Source organism: Melanotaenia boesemani, chromosome 24 (assembly GCF_017639745.1).
Source record: "Melanotaenia boesemani isolate fMelBoe1 chromosome 24, fMelBoe1.pri, whole genome shotgun sequence".
Lineage (NCBI taxonomy): Eukaryota > Metazoa > Chordata > Actinopteri > Atheriniformes > Melanotaeniidae > Melanotaenia > Melanotaenia boesemani.
In genome coordinates, this window is record NC_055705.1 from 2329504 (window position 1) to 2344655 (window position 15152).

General features: G+C 40.8%; 2 non-coding genes across 2 annotated transcripts; both read left to right on the forward strand.

The window, feature by feature from the left end:
* Positions 1-264: 264 nt before the first annotated feature.
* On the forward strand, positions 265-337 carry trnak-uuu. The gene has a single exon. It is a non-coding gene; the product is annotated as a tRNA-Lys (tRNA).
* Positions 338-14837: 14500 nt separating this feature from the next.
* On the forward strand, positions 14838-14910 carry trnak-uuu. Its single transcript has one exon. It is a non-coding gene; the product is annotated as a tRNA-Lys (tRNA).
* The last annotated feature ends 242 nt before the right edge of the window (positions 14911-15152 follow it).

Here is a 15152-nt window from a genome sequence, read left to right on the forward strand (position 1 = left end):
AACAGTCAGTAGAACGCATCTCTTGGTGTCTTCCTCGTTTTCTTGGGTCTAGCTCAACTTCAGTACCACCTTAGTTGAAGCACCATCACAACTTTTGCGACACTGGCTTTTCTGATAAACTGGATCTTTCAAACTTTATGTGTCACTTTGTAATAGAAGATAAAGGACCCCTGTTCTCCAACTCCTTGACCACAAAGACAAACACAAAGGTACAAAAAGTAAAGGTGAGTGGGAAATTTTACTCACCGAAATCCTACCACAAGGGCCTGGGTAGCTCAGATGGCAGAGCATCAGACGTTTAATCTGAGGGTCCAGGGTTCAAGTCCCTGTTCAGGCGTGTAGAAATGATCTTTCTCACTTCATTGCTCAGCCTCAGCGTTCCCTCTGTCCTTGGCCCTTAAAGGCTGAAGAGATGGAATTTCTCCTTAAAAGGGTCTATGACGTGACGTCTCCTTTTTCTGTCCAACTGAGTTTTTCCAGCAAAAAAAACCCTCAAAATACATAAAAAGATACTCTGTGTGTCTCCTACCTTCCCTATATATAGACCCACTTTAACGTCTCCAAACCTTTTAGTTATTGGTCATTTTTCTGCTTCTGAAGTGTCAAAACATCATGTGGGGCGACCGTCCAGCCTTCACTGCTATTTGGACATCTGGTTTAAAATCAATTTAAATCAATTTAAATATATCCCTTGCCCTATTTGGCATAACTTCTAAAATGTTTTGCTTTCATTGATAAAATTATAAAGTATTTGGATAAACATTTCCATTAAAATATATAAATGAATTTTGTCCGGACATGTTTATTTTCTGAAATATCATCCGGGGTGACCGTCAAGAAAAACACAATTTTGAACTTTTATTTTGAAAACACTTCAAGGACAGGATCTTGCATCAGCCAGACACATTTGAGGGACCCAGCAAAACATCTGGGAGGTTAGTAAGTTCTTCTCATACTGGCAAATAAATCTTTGTTTTAACTACTGTAATGTACTAGCCACTTTTGGATATCATGTGGGGCGACCGTCCTTAAACTGTAAATAATAAATATTATCTACAAATTCATATTTTGATGATAAATTTGATAGTGACATGTCTTAAAATGTACCTAGCTTGGTTTCTGTAGCTAACTGTTAGCCTGTAATATTTGAATGAATTTGAAAACATCTTCTGGGGTGACCGAGTATCATGTGGGGCGACCACTGCTGAGCTGAGTGTACATGATAAATACTTTTCCTTTATTTTAGTTTCTGTAAATTTATATTTTATACATGATTAATTCATATAAAGTGCATTGTTTAAGCATAACTCTTTGTGTACTTTAATATATATTTTTCAGAATTTAGTCATTTTCCATTCCTATTTAGGAATAAATATTTATTTTTGATTATTGTACAATCTTATGAGAGAAAAGTAAAAACTGCATGGCATGACATTCCATTTAGGAATTATTAATCATGTTTAACTAGTTTAACCTATTTTCTAGATGCACCATTAACATGTAAAGAAAAGACGGCTCGCTATAGGCAGCGGATCAACTCAGACCTGCAGCAAGAGCAGAATATCTTGCTAGGAAAAGAGAGGTTAAAAAAAACTCTTGGTAACACGCAGTTATTTTAGTAGGATTAGGAATAATATTTTCTGCAATATTTTGAACTTAAAAGAGTAGTCCACCAGGGGAGATATTAGGGGAGAACAGCACAGGCGTAAAATGTTTGTCTTGTCATGATGGACAGCTCTATGTTGTTCCAGTTACCAGAGAAGAAAGCAAGAGGGCAAAATTTTATATGTGAAGCCAGACGAGTTGTTAGAGAGGGAGAAAAAAAACTGAGAAACAAGTGGAAGGCTGCATCCAGGGGATACAGGGAGAGGAAAAAGATGGAAAAGGTGATGCTGGACCTGACACCACCATCCATGGAGAACACTCTGCCACATCCAGCAGGTGTAGAAGTAGTGGAAGAGCAGCAGGAGAGGCCAGGGCAGGCTGTGGTGGATTGTCTACGTCTAAATGAGGATTTTAATCCACCAGTATCCCCCACCACACCACAGAGAGAAAAGAGAGAATACAGCAGAGAAACGTTGTAAAAGACTGCAAGCTGAGAAGCGTAAATTCAGAAAGCAGAACATACATCTGAAGAAACAACTAGCAGAGATAAGAAAAGAAAAAGAAAGGGCCAGAAAAAGTGAGATGAGAGCAAAAGGAAGGTTAGGTCTGAGTGAAAGGCTCAAGCCAAAAGAGGGGAAGAAACTGGCAATCGAGAGAAAGGTAGCTGTTGTTGGTTTCCTGACTAGAGATGAAAACAGTCGACTTTTACCAGGAAAGAAGGACACCATCACAAAAACCAAAATGAAAGAACAACGAAGAATTCTCACAAAACCACTCACAGAGCTTCATGTGCTTTACAACGGTGAGATGAAAAAGAGTCTCCGCCTATCTTACAGGCAGTTTGCCAGAAGACGCCCCTTCTATGTTACCGAGCCAAAGACCAAAGATCGGGACACATGTGCATGCATGGAACACGGAAATGTGCACCTGCTGGTCAACAAGCTCTGCAGCAGATTGGTGGGGCAATAAAGAGAGAAGCGGATCTCTACGTTCAAAGAGGAGGTGAGCTTCAGACGCCACAGGATCTGTATGAGATGCTGAACAATAGATTAGGCTCAAGCATCACTCACTATTGGGTCAGCAGAGAGAGCGTGGAAAAGTGTGACGAGCTTGTTCCTGACAGCTTGGAGGCTGTGAAGGGGACATTTAAAATACACCAGGTTTTGTCTTCACAGCCTGCACAAATCACTCACAGGGAGGTGTCATGCTTCTGCAGGCGCTTAGAGAGGAGTCCATGTCCTTGTTACAAGCCAGTAACAGTAGAGCTGAGGAACACCATGCACCACACTGAGGATCCCCCAAGCTCTCCTCCTGAGGCACCTAGGGAACAAGAAAGTGTTGTAGATCTGTGTGGCAAGTTTGTTATTGTCACCTACGATTAACCTCCTTTTGTAGGCCAGGTGCTCAAGGTTGTGGGAGAGGAAGTGCAGGTCAGCTGCATGAGGCAGTCTGGTGACAAGAACCTGTTCATGTGGCCTCAAACTGTAGACGTCATTTTCTACTACAGGAAAGATGTGCATGCTGTAATCTCAGAGCCTGAGCCAGCAACCTCACGCTTCTCGAAGCTCACTTGCCAAGATTGGGTAAAGTTTAGAAATACCTGGGTTAAAGAAATGTAGGTGATATACAGTAAACTAATATAACTGTAGGAGAGGAGAGGAAGGAGGGCACAGGGCCAGATGTTTGCACTCTGTCGCTCTTTAGGAAAAAGTAAAAGAAAAATCTACCTTTTAGCATTGATTTAATCCATGCAGCTATGTTGATGGTGTTTGTTTACTTTGAAAATTGTTCTGATTTTATTCCATCTATACAACTGTTTATTTTTTTTTACTAAAATTGTTCATCCCTGTCCAATGTGAGCTCCTGAAGAATGTAATGTGTTGCACTTTAAATTATTTTTAATGTTTTTTTTTATCGTTTGTGATATTCGGATGTTAAATAGTTTAAATGTTGTTTAAATAAAATGTTTGTTCAGTTTTCTTTTGTCTAAACTGTATTGTGTACATTTTAAATAGACCTAACTACCTGCGGTTTTCTCATCATTTGGGGCGACCATCTGTCATTTGGAGTAACCAACAAATGAAAATAACTGTACTACATTCAAAACACAATATCCATCCATTTTGGCTCAAATATTAATCAATGGTATACTATAGTTAAGTGGATACTATCTGTACACATTTAAAAACAGTATTAAGGGTTTTAGATAAAAATTTGGGCATTGTAACTTCATTACGAGGGAGATGGTGTCAATATAGACAAAATTTATAGAATCATAGTTTTCCAAAAGTTTAAAGGCACACATGCCTGTCCTTCTCAAACTGTCAATTTAATTAGCAATACTTGTTAAACTATTAGCAACGTTAAAGAAATATATTGATGTTCAGATAAATCATGGTCACACCAAATTTACTTTTTATAAGGCTGTGTCCTAATAATTCAAGTATAAAAACACAAAAATCTCTTTATTTGGGTTTTTTGTAATAATGAATATGTACGCTATATTACTAATGTTTTAACAATGGCCAAATATATCCTTATTTTTAGTATTTTAAAATTGGCCTATTCAAAAGTCTTATCCGTAAATGACCCAAAAATAATTAAAAATGTTCTCATTTGCTGCGAGGGATAAAAGGAAGCTTCCCTATAAACAATCTGTCTCCTACATCAACACTGTCTTTGTCAAGTTTGTCTCCTTCAAAATAAGAGTTCCGTGTATTTGGCTCATGAGTTTATATCTTTATTTTATAATTATTACTAAGATTATAGTTAATGATGTCATCAGTCGTATTTTACATTATTCTTAAATTTGAACTCTGTAAAGCACTTGGTGTTACATTTAATTCTGTGTTAATTTAAATAGCATTTTTTTAAATATCAAAGGAATAATCTAATTTACATGGTTAAATGACATCATAATTCTCTATGGCAACGGAACATTCTAAGAGCATGTGACGGTGTGTTCTATAGTACAGAGTTCCATTTCAATCACACACCAGACCAAGAGAAAGCACTTGCTTTGTTTCAGAGCTTTTTCACCAACGATTTTGGAAAACAGCGACACTCATGGATTTTCTAGGAAGGAAAAACATTTTCCTGCATCAGCAGAAAGTTGAGAATCAGCCTGTTTTTAACTACAATGTAAGTAACCAACTTCATCATCCTCCCTACTGTAGAGAAAAATCATCTTTTTTTAGGTATAACTATAATCCAACTTCCATAAGGGTTGGTTTACTTTCAGGTAGTTCATTTATTTCCTTTGGAACATAAAATTAAAAAACACACAAAATAAAACTCTTGTTTTCCTCCTTCTACTAAACCTAACCAAAAGACGGTTATCTGTTTTCCAATGTCCTCAGAACGAAAATTGAAAAGAAAGGATCACAAGTTGTTCGACTTGATTTAGTTTTAAAAATATGAGACAAGTTTTAAACATGTTATATGCATGTATGACAAATGAGGTCAACACAGGTTTGGACGAGTGGTGAAGAACGCATTTACAGACCAGAAATCATTTCTGGGTCACGTAACTTGTCTCAGATGGAGAAACATATAAAATTGTGATGCTTGTCAGTTTTTTCTATTATCGTTCTAAGCACAATACAGACATTAGATGATGAACTGTTATCTTATTTGTTGTTTTGGTTTAGGAAAGGAAACATAGGAAAAACAAGCAGTGTTTCTGTTCTTTTATTTTTACTTGGAAGGAAAGAATGAACTGCCTGGAAGTACACCGATCAGATCGTAAGATCACAAATTCATCCATCCATCCATCCATCCATCCATCCATCCATAAGATTTCCATTTTCTGAAACCCACTGACAACTTGTGATTTTAGCCCATACATGGATTAACTTGACAGATTGATCAGCCTACCTGTGGAAAAAAACCTCAATGCGATGCATGCTGTCTGCAGGGCAGTAAGCACCCGACTACGATGGGTCACGTTTGCTACCATCGGCTCCAACAGCTGACATGTATCTCAGCCCATTTGTTGAAAATCTGTACCTTTGGTACAGTTTGTCATCAGGAAAGTCCAACGGGTTGGATCTGTCTCTAAAGACTCCTTCTCTCCTAAGCACTCCTCTCACTATCCGTGCACCAACATCAACAGGATCCTCTAAAAATGGGCAGGCCATTTTTCATGAGATCTGATTGGTCAGGAGGAGGAGCTTTTATACTCGATGATCTCTTATCCAGAACATAACCTCTCTGGAGCAGGTTAGCCGTTCAGCGTCTGTGTCACTTGTGAGCAGAGGAGGTGAGGACCCAAGATGCAGGCAGATCAGGCAGGAGGCATAATTGGTGCAGGCAAAAGGGTTTATTCTCCCAAAACTCAGGAACAGGAAAACACACGTTAAAGGGGATGAACCACATAATGATCTGACAAAGACAACTGAAAACCAAGGGGCATATATACACATAATGAGTAATGAGGAACAGGTGAAGAGAATGAGAATCAGACCAGGTGATCTAACGAGCCAGAAAAAGAAAACAGAGCACATGAGAGGAAACTACAAACTGAACTAAACATGACAAAACCAGAAACCCAAACCATGATAAAAACCTAACACAAACCAAAGAACATAAACCCAGGAACCATGACAGTTTGTTGCTGCGGTGATACAGCTTGGTAAGAAGTGAACCAGCGTCGTAGTACAGAAAACCCCGAGTTAACCCTGAAGTTACCCCGATAAGAGAAAATCCAGCTTCGTAGTACAGACCTCTGGTCTGTTTAGATTAGATTAGATTAGATTAGATTAGATTAGATTAGATTAGACTTTATTATCTCACAGTGGAGAAATTCACTTGTTAGCAGAATTTGTTTCAACACATTTGATGTTAGTTGGCTGGACTTTTTAATGCAACTAGTATTTAATGTGTAGTCAGAATATTCTTGTGCATGAAGTCTCTAAACTTCTAGTCAGCTCAAAACCCACAACCTGTCCTCTTGATCCTGTTCCCTCCGACATCCTGCAGAGCATTTTACCTACAGTCAAAACTGCAATAACCACATATTATCAACTCCTCTCTTAAATCCGGTGTCTTTCCTTCTGCCTTCAAGCAAGCTCGGGTTACCCGCTGCTGAAGCTGGCTGACAACAGGGGTGCCTCAGGGCTCGGTGCTTGTCCCTCTTCTCTTTTCATTATACACCTCCTCACTCAGTGCATCATTAGCTCTCATGGCTTCTCCTACCACTGCTATGCAGATGACACTCAGCTCTTCCTTTCTTTCACACTTGACGACACAACGTCTCAATGCGAATATCAGCATGTTGCTGATATCTCCGTATGGATGATGGATTGCCACTTTCAGCTAAATCTGTCCAAGACTGAGCTTATTGTCTTTCCAGCCAATCCTTCCTTACCGCCACAGATAAGCATGCAGCTTGACTCAATCACACTTGTGCCTACGTCTTCTACCAGGAATCTTGGTGTCATGGTAGACAACCAGCTGACCTTTAAGGACCATGTTGCCTCGGTTTTCCGGTCTTGCCGATTTGCTCTCTACAACATCAGGAGGATCAGACCCTACCTGACTGAACACACGACCCGGCTCCTGGTCCAGGCTCTGGTCATTTCACGCATTGACTACTGCAACTCCTTACTGGCTGGCCTGCCTGCATGCTCAGTTAAATCTCTGTAGATGATCCAGAACGCAGCAGCACGTCTGGTCTTCAACCAGCCCAAAAGAGCTCATGTCACTCCGCTGCTAATCGCTCTCCACTGGCTTCCAGTTGCAGCACATCAGATTCAAAGCTCTGTTTCTGGCTTACAAAACAATAACCCAAATGGCTCCGGTCTACCTTCACTCCTTAATCCGGAGCTACACTCCCTCTCCACAGTTACGCTCTGCCAGTGAAAGACGCCTAGTGCTCCCACCACAAGGTGGCACAAAATCAGTAGCTAGACTCTTCTCCTCTGTTGTTCCCCGATGGTGGAACCATCTACCAAACTCCGTCCGATCTGCAGAGTCCTTATCCTTTTATCCTTTTGAGAGCAAGCTAAAGAACCAGTTGTTTAAGGAGCATTTCCACACTTAGCTTAACTATTTTACGCAACAGAATGAGTTAGAAAAATTTGTCCAGCTCTTTGGCTCAACCAAGTACTGAAGAAACTGTGTGGACTTATGCCCAAGTTGATATTGTGTGATGAAATCGTGATCTTGTATTTAAACAAAATTACTTTTTAAAAATTTTTTAAATTATTATATGCACTGCCTCTAGCACTACATGACAGCACCTGGCTCCAACTGGACTCAAAGCAGTCTGACTATCACTTAATTATGATGTCCCATCTTGTTTGAATTCATGCTTGTGTTGTTCTTACTCTCAAATGTAAGTCGCTTTGGATAAAAGCGTTTGCTAAATGACTGTGGAATAGAATAATAGAAGAGAAAAGACAAGCTAAAAAATTTTTAAAAGCCAAAACTAATAAAAATAAAACAAATTCTTTGGTTAATATTTTGTTTTATTCTAGTTTAATTTTATTGTGTGGGTTATTTTCTAATTAGGAGGCTACAGCATTTCATAACACTTGTTTTCCTCCACACGCTTCATTAATAGACATTAATATATGACTGTAAGCCAGCGCAAGATCATCCTGCACCAGCTTTGAACGTTTAATTTTTATCATGAAACAGGTGACCACCTCCTGCTCTGAATGCAGCTTTGCTGCTGCCAGAAGCCTCTTCTGATTGCTTTTGGACAGGGGAGGGGCCTGAGCAGCAGCACCCACTCCTCATTGAGAAGAATAAACTACTTTCATATACGTCAGTCTGCAAAAGTCTCCAATACTGAAAAAGTCGCTAGATTTGTCGCTAGTCGCTTTTAAAAAAAACAAACAAAAAAAAAGGTCGCTAAGTTGGCAGTGCACCCCTTGAGGTAAGGCAAAGTACTGTTTCCCTCACCTACTGACTTTTCTCTGCATGTTATTGTACGATAAACGGGAATATTTTTCTCACAAATACATTAAATACATTACACAGACTGTTGAGAGTCATGGTGTATAACAAATATTTCTGTAAAGTTCATATTGGCGATATGCTGAGGAACAGAAAACGGCATGTGTCACAAAACCTAGTTCGTATTGGATGGCACAGTCAAAGCTGAGGCACAGCTCGCTCGTGCCCCCACTGGGGTTTCTGCACTGGATTTGATCGGGAAATACTCAAATTTGGCAATTTTTACTTAATAAACTGTCAAAAACGTGTTAGAGTCATACTGAAAATGCATTTTTAACACAAATCAGTGGAAAATATTTATTGTATATTTTTCTTTATCATGTCTGCATCAAACTACACATGTTTCACTTCAGTTCCAACATCTATGTCTAGATGTTGTTATCTGGACATTGCTCAATGCTGCATGGCAAGACCATGCTGTCATGCCACCATGTTTGACACCCTCTGGCCAATTACAATTTTTCTTTTTGGAATGCTGGAAAAGCTGCTGCAAGCCGAAGTATCTCCGCTGGGAGAGCGTCAGACTGAAGATCTGAAAGTCCCTGGTTCGATCCTGGGGTTCAGCAAATGCACAAGACCACCTGCCATGGTCACAGTGACTCTGAATCTGTGGTGTCACTGTTGTATACCTTATCATCCATTTACAGTGTTCAATCTCTGTCTGTAAGCACAGAGGTGCCTTAAGTTCTCTAGCAGGAATCTACACATCAATTTCCATTCTGTTCCAAAGGACTACGTGCAGATTTCACGGGAAAAGAAAGTTGGCCGCTCTGTGGGAAGCTTTCCATCATAGCAGCGATAGCATTAAGTTTTGTCATCTCACCTTATAGGTGGGAGAAGTGTTTTAATGATGTCTTTAGAGTTTTTCTCAAAGTCAAAAAGATTGAACAGGGCAAAGGCTTTGCTTGCTTCATGTATGCTGCTGATTTTACGGTGGCTGCAAATTTGAGGCAATGGTCGATAGAACGCATTTTCTGATCACGTCCTAGTTTTCTTGGGTCTGTTGCTGGAAGCTCAACTTCAGTACCACCTTAGTTTAACCCCCATCATAACTTTGGCAACCTTGGTTTGCGGACGAGATGGACCACCTGAACTGAATGGGCCGCTTTGAAAACCTTTTGCCAATCTATCTTGGAACCTCCATTTTCAGGTGGGTATCCACAATTTGTCATGTGAAATCTTGGCAACAAAATAGACCATACTTCATTTTTGGAGCAAGAATCCATACATGTCTTTCCATTCTGTTCCAAGGGAGAAAGCACTGATGTCAATGGAAAGGAACGTGGTCTTAAAAGAAGATTGGCCACTCTTCTATCAGAGGCTTTCCACTGCAGTGGTGATAGCATTAGGATTGTTATTTCACAGAAACTCCTCCCCTCCAGAGCTACTCACCATCAGTGATGATCATTTTGCAGTGTGGGAACAATATTCAAATGATGTCTTTGTATTTTTGCATGAAGTCAAAAAGATTGAAGAGGGCAAATCTAACTCAATGGCTGCCTCCACTCCTAACCAGGAGATGTGGAATTCGGTCACTAAGGGGAAACACAGCAGCAAAATCAGGCGATGCCCCGCATCTCCGTCAGCCATTCAAGCTTCAAATAAGTTTTCCATCCTGAGCGAGGAAGACTTCCCTCCTCTCCCTGATCGCAGCTTGTCTGGCTCCTCTTAAAAGCGTGATGGCTACCTGGCTTCCCCTCCGTCTTCCACGAAGGCAGTAATGAGACCCGCTTCTCCTATGGAACGTAAAAGCCAACGTCGGTCCGTGGTTGTTCGGCCTGGCTCGATTCACTTTACGCCCAGACTGGGGATGGACGTCCCTATCTCTGGCTTTAAGCAGGAGGGACATCTAGAGTCGTGCAACATGGCCGCTCTGTCCCGCAGCAAACTTTTGCCAGCTGACTCAGATGGCACTCCCGGGGCCGGCACTGGCCCTCTGCCCACCACTGATCACCTCTCTCCTGCGAACCCAGCCAGCTCTGGCTGTGCGCTCTGCTTGGGTGAAACGGGGAAGGCCATATCTGTACAAAAACATACACTTGGTTGTCCGGAGAGCATCGTCTCAACATCTCCTCCTCCCTTGTTTGCGCCAACAACAATAATTCTGGGAGATTCCATCACCAGAAACATCAAACTTTTCAACGCCACTCCCTGGGCTGCTGAACTCTATGCCATCTTCTATTGAACGCGTCATAGTTTATGTGGGAACAAATGATACAGCCTGTCAGCAGTCTGAGCTGACAAAAAAGGACTTTAGGGACCTTTTTAACCTTCTCAGCAGCTGCAGAAAATCTGTTTTTATTTCAGGTCCAATCCCAACACTAGCCCGTGGAATGGGGCGCTTCAGCAGAATCCTTAGCCTCCACACCTGGCTTTTGTCTTCCTGCAGTGCCCACAAGGTTGGTTTTATTGACAATTTTAACCTCTTCTGGAACCGGGCCTCTTTCTTCAGAGGCGACAGAGTTCACCCAAGCCCGCTGGGAAGCAGGGTGCTAGCTGCAAACATGCAGCATGCTGTACATGCTCTACACATGACTGACTAATTACCAACCACAACACCCTACCTGCACCATTGAGCACTGTATCCCCTGCCAGCGCCCCCTATCAGTACCACCTGGCATCACCACCTACACCTGTGTCTCTCCCCATACAGTCTATTATCACGAACAGAACACAGATACTCAGTAAAAAGTCCCACAGAAACCCTGCTAACCTCACGTCAATACAGACACTCAACAGCCCACCCAACACACACCCGGTTTCTAAGGACACTCCTTCTGGTCCCCTGAATATGGCCCTACTGAACATCAGATCACTTTTGAATAAGTCCTTTCTTATAAATTACCTGATTTTAGACAACAGCATTGACTGTATGTTTTTAACAGAGACATGGCTCAGCACAGATGCCTCCATCACCCTAATTGAAGCATCACCACATAACTACATGTTCACACATGTGGCCAGGAAAGGCAGAAAGGGTGGTGGGACAGCCTCTATCCTGTCATTTTCCATTGGTTTTAAAGACATTTCGTTTGAAGAATACTCTTCTTTTGAATATCACACCATTGTTTTCAGCAGCCCACCTGTCCTTGGAGTAACAGTATATACACCTCCTGGAAGATGCTCATCATTCATAACAGACTTCTCAGAGCTGCTCTCAATCAACCAGTATGAGAGGATTGTTATTTTAAGTGATTTTAATTTGCACATAGATAATCAGTCAGACTCTTTCCCCCAGGACTTTTTAAATCTTTTAGACTGTATGAATTTTACCCAGCATGTCAGAGTACCCACGTACAACAAGGGCCACACGTTAGACCTTGTTATTACTTATGGACTATCTACCAACATAACATCAGTTGTTGATTTAGGTATTTCTGACCATTTTTGTGTCATTTTTAAGGTTGAAGGTTTTATGAAACAAGCTATTCCTGAACGGATTATTAGGAAACGCTGTCTTAATGCTGAAGTGGCTGCAAACTTTACTGATCAACTTTACAGCGCCCCAGGTTTTTTTTTCACCTTCATCCTGTGATTTTATTGTTGACCATTTTAATAGTAAATTACCTGCTACCCTGGATAAAGTGGCCCCACTAAAACTGAAGAAAGTAACAACAAAACCAGCTCCTCCCTGGAAAACTGAAGATATCAAGAGGTTAAAAAGGAATTGCAGAATAGCAGAGCGGAGGTGGCAAAAAAACAAACTAACAAGAAATTATCAAATTCTACATGAACACTTATGTATTTACAATGAGGCTGTTAGAATATCAAGACAGGCCCACTTCTCCAAACTCATAACTGAAAATAAAAACAAATAAAGTGTCCTCTTCTCCACAATCAATCCTAATTAACCCTGTTTCTAACAATCCAGCTGATATACCCACTGGTGCCAGGTGTGAGGAGTTTGCAGCCCATTTCAGAGATAAAGTAGAGAAAATTAGATCTGACCTGCATCAGATTTTAAATGGTCTGGGGTTTTCATTACCTGTGGGGAAACACTGGAGAGTTTTGCCCTGGTTGATGCTGCAATGCTTAGGGATGTTGTTTCACAGTTAAGATCTGCAACTTGTATTTTAGATCCCATCCCTACTGCCTTTTTTCAAAACTGTCTGTGGCTCTTTTGAGGAGGATTTACTGAGCATTGTGAATTGCTCTCTCCAGATGGGTGTCTTCCCTTCCTCCCTAAAGACAGCCATGGTGACCCCTGTTCTGAAGAAGAGCAATTTAAATGCCGCAGTTCTTAACAACTACAGACCAGTATCCAACCTGTCGTTTTTAAGCAAAATTTTAGAGAAATCTGTTTAAAAAATTATTTTTTTACCTCACACAATAAATTTGACAAGTTTCAGTCAGGTTTTAGGACCAATCACAGCACTGAGACGGCACTGGCCAAGGTTGTGAGTGACCTTAGGCTCAATACTGACATGAAAAAACTCTCTGTCTTAGTGGTGCTTGACCTCAGTGCAGCCTTTGACACAGTTGACCACATTATTCTTTTAAACAGACTCCACGACATGGTTGGCCTCACTGGTACTGTTTTTAACTGGTTTAAATCCTATCTAACAGATAGAGAGTTCTCTGTTAGCATGAAGGAATCCTCGTCCAAGAGATATAGACTGACCTGTGGTGTACCCCAAGGCTCAGTTTTAGGCCCCACCCTTTTTAATCTTTACATGCTTCCTCTTGGTGATGTCATCAGGAGACACGGCATAAATTTCCACAGCTATGCTGATGACACACAGTTATATGTTGCAGTGACTCCTGATGAGCACAGGCCCATTGATTCCCTGTTAGATTGTATTTTAGATATCAGAGGGTGGATGGCAGAAAACTTCCTGCAGCTCAACCAGGATAAAACAGAAGTTTTAATGATTGGACCTGAAGTTGAGAGAGTGAAACTGGAGGCCAAACTGAAAACAATAGCACTCAACCATTTAAATCAAGTAAAAAACCTGGGAGTGATTTTAGACCCAGATCTCAGTTTTGAGCCCCATATTAAAAACATAACAAAAACTGCTTTTTATCATCTGAAGAACATCTCCCGCGTCAGGCTGTTTCTCTCTCGAGCCAGTGCAGAGACACTGATTCATGCTTTTATCACATCAAGATTACATTACTGCAATGCTCTTCTTTCTGGTCTTCCAAAGAAGTACCTGAACCAGCTGCAGCTTGTACAGAACGCAGCTGCACATCTGTTGACAAAGACCAGAAAAAGGGCCCATATTACACCAATTCTAAAGTCTCTGCACTGGCTCCCTGTTAGCTTCAGAATTGATTTTAAGATTCTTTTATTGGATTTTAAGTCTCTTAAAGGTCTTAGCCCACCTTATTTATCTGATTTGCTTCTATCTTAGGAGCCCACTAGACCCCTCTGGTCCTCTGGTACTGGCCTTTGAACTGTTCCCAGAGTAAAAACAAAAACCCACAGCCAGTCCTCCTTTTATTTCTACGGCCCTCGTATGTGGAACAGCCTGCCTGAGGACGTGAGGGGAGCACCTAGTGTGGATATTTTTAAAAACAGACTCAAGACCCAAATTTCTTTTTCTACTACTATTGTATTTATTCATTTATTTATTCTTAACACAAAGGCTGTATTTTGCTTCTATTCCTCTATCATTTATGTATTTGTTTCATCATTTTGTATTCTCTTATTTCGTGGGTTTTCTTATTTTATGGGACTGAGAAATATTATTTTTATACCCAGGGTTGCTTTTTTAGATTGTTTAGATTTTGTTTTATAGTGTTTTATCTCAGTGTTTCCCCACACTACAAGACTCCAGAATTTAAGACAGCGTTTCCTCTTAACTTGCTTTTACCCTCTGGGTTGTGTGTGTGCTGAATGGAAGGGGTTGGGGGTGGCCTTCTTGTTTTTGGGTTGGGGTTCTGGGGGATTTTATTTTATTCTCTGTAAAGCACCTTGAGTTGCTATTTTTATGTATGAAAGGTGCTATATAAATAAAGTTTGATTTGATTTGATTTGCTCGTTTCATGTATTCTGGTGATTTTGCAGTGACAGCAAATGGGAGCAAATGGTCAGTAGAACCCATCTCTTGGTGTCTTCCTCGTTTTCTTGGGTCTAGCTCAACTTCAGTACCACCTTAGTTGAAGCACCATCACAACTTTTGCGACACTGGCTTTTCTGATAAACTGGATCTTTCAAACTTTATGTGTCACTTTGTAATAGAAGATAAAGGACCCCTGTTCTGCAGCTCCTTGACCACAAAGACAAACACAAAGGTACAAAAAGTAAAGGAAACTACCTTATGAGGGCCTGGGTAGCTCAGATGGCAGAGCATCAGACTTTTAATCTGAGGGTCCAGGGTTCAAGTCCCTGTTCAGGCGTATAGAAAAGATCTTTCTCACTTCATTGCTCAGCCCCACCATTCCCTCTTTCCTTGGCCCTTAAAGGCTGAATAGTTGAGGTTTTTTCCTTAAAAATAATTTAAAATGTTCTCATTTGCTGTGAGGGATAAAAGGAAGCTTCCCTATAAACAATCTGTCTCCTATATCAACACTGTTTTTGTCAAGCTTTTGTCCTTCAAAATAAGAGTTCCATGCAGGAATAACTTGGGTGCACCGTGTTG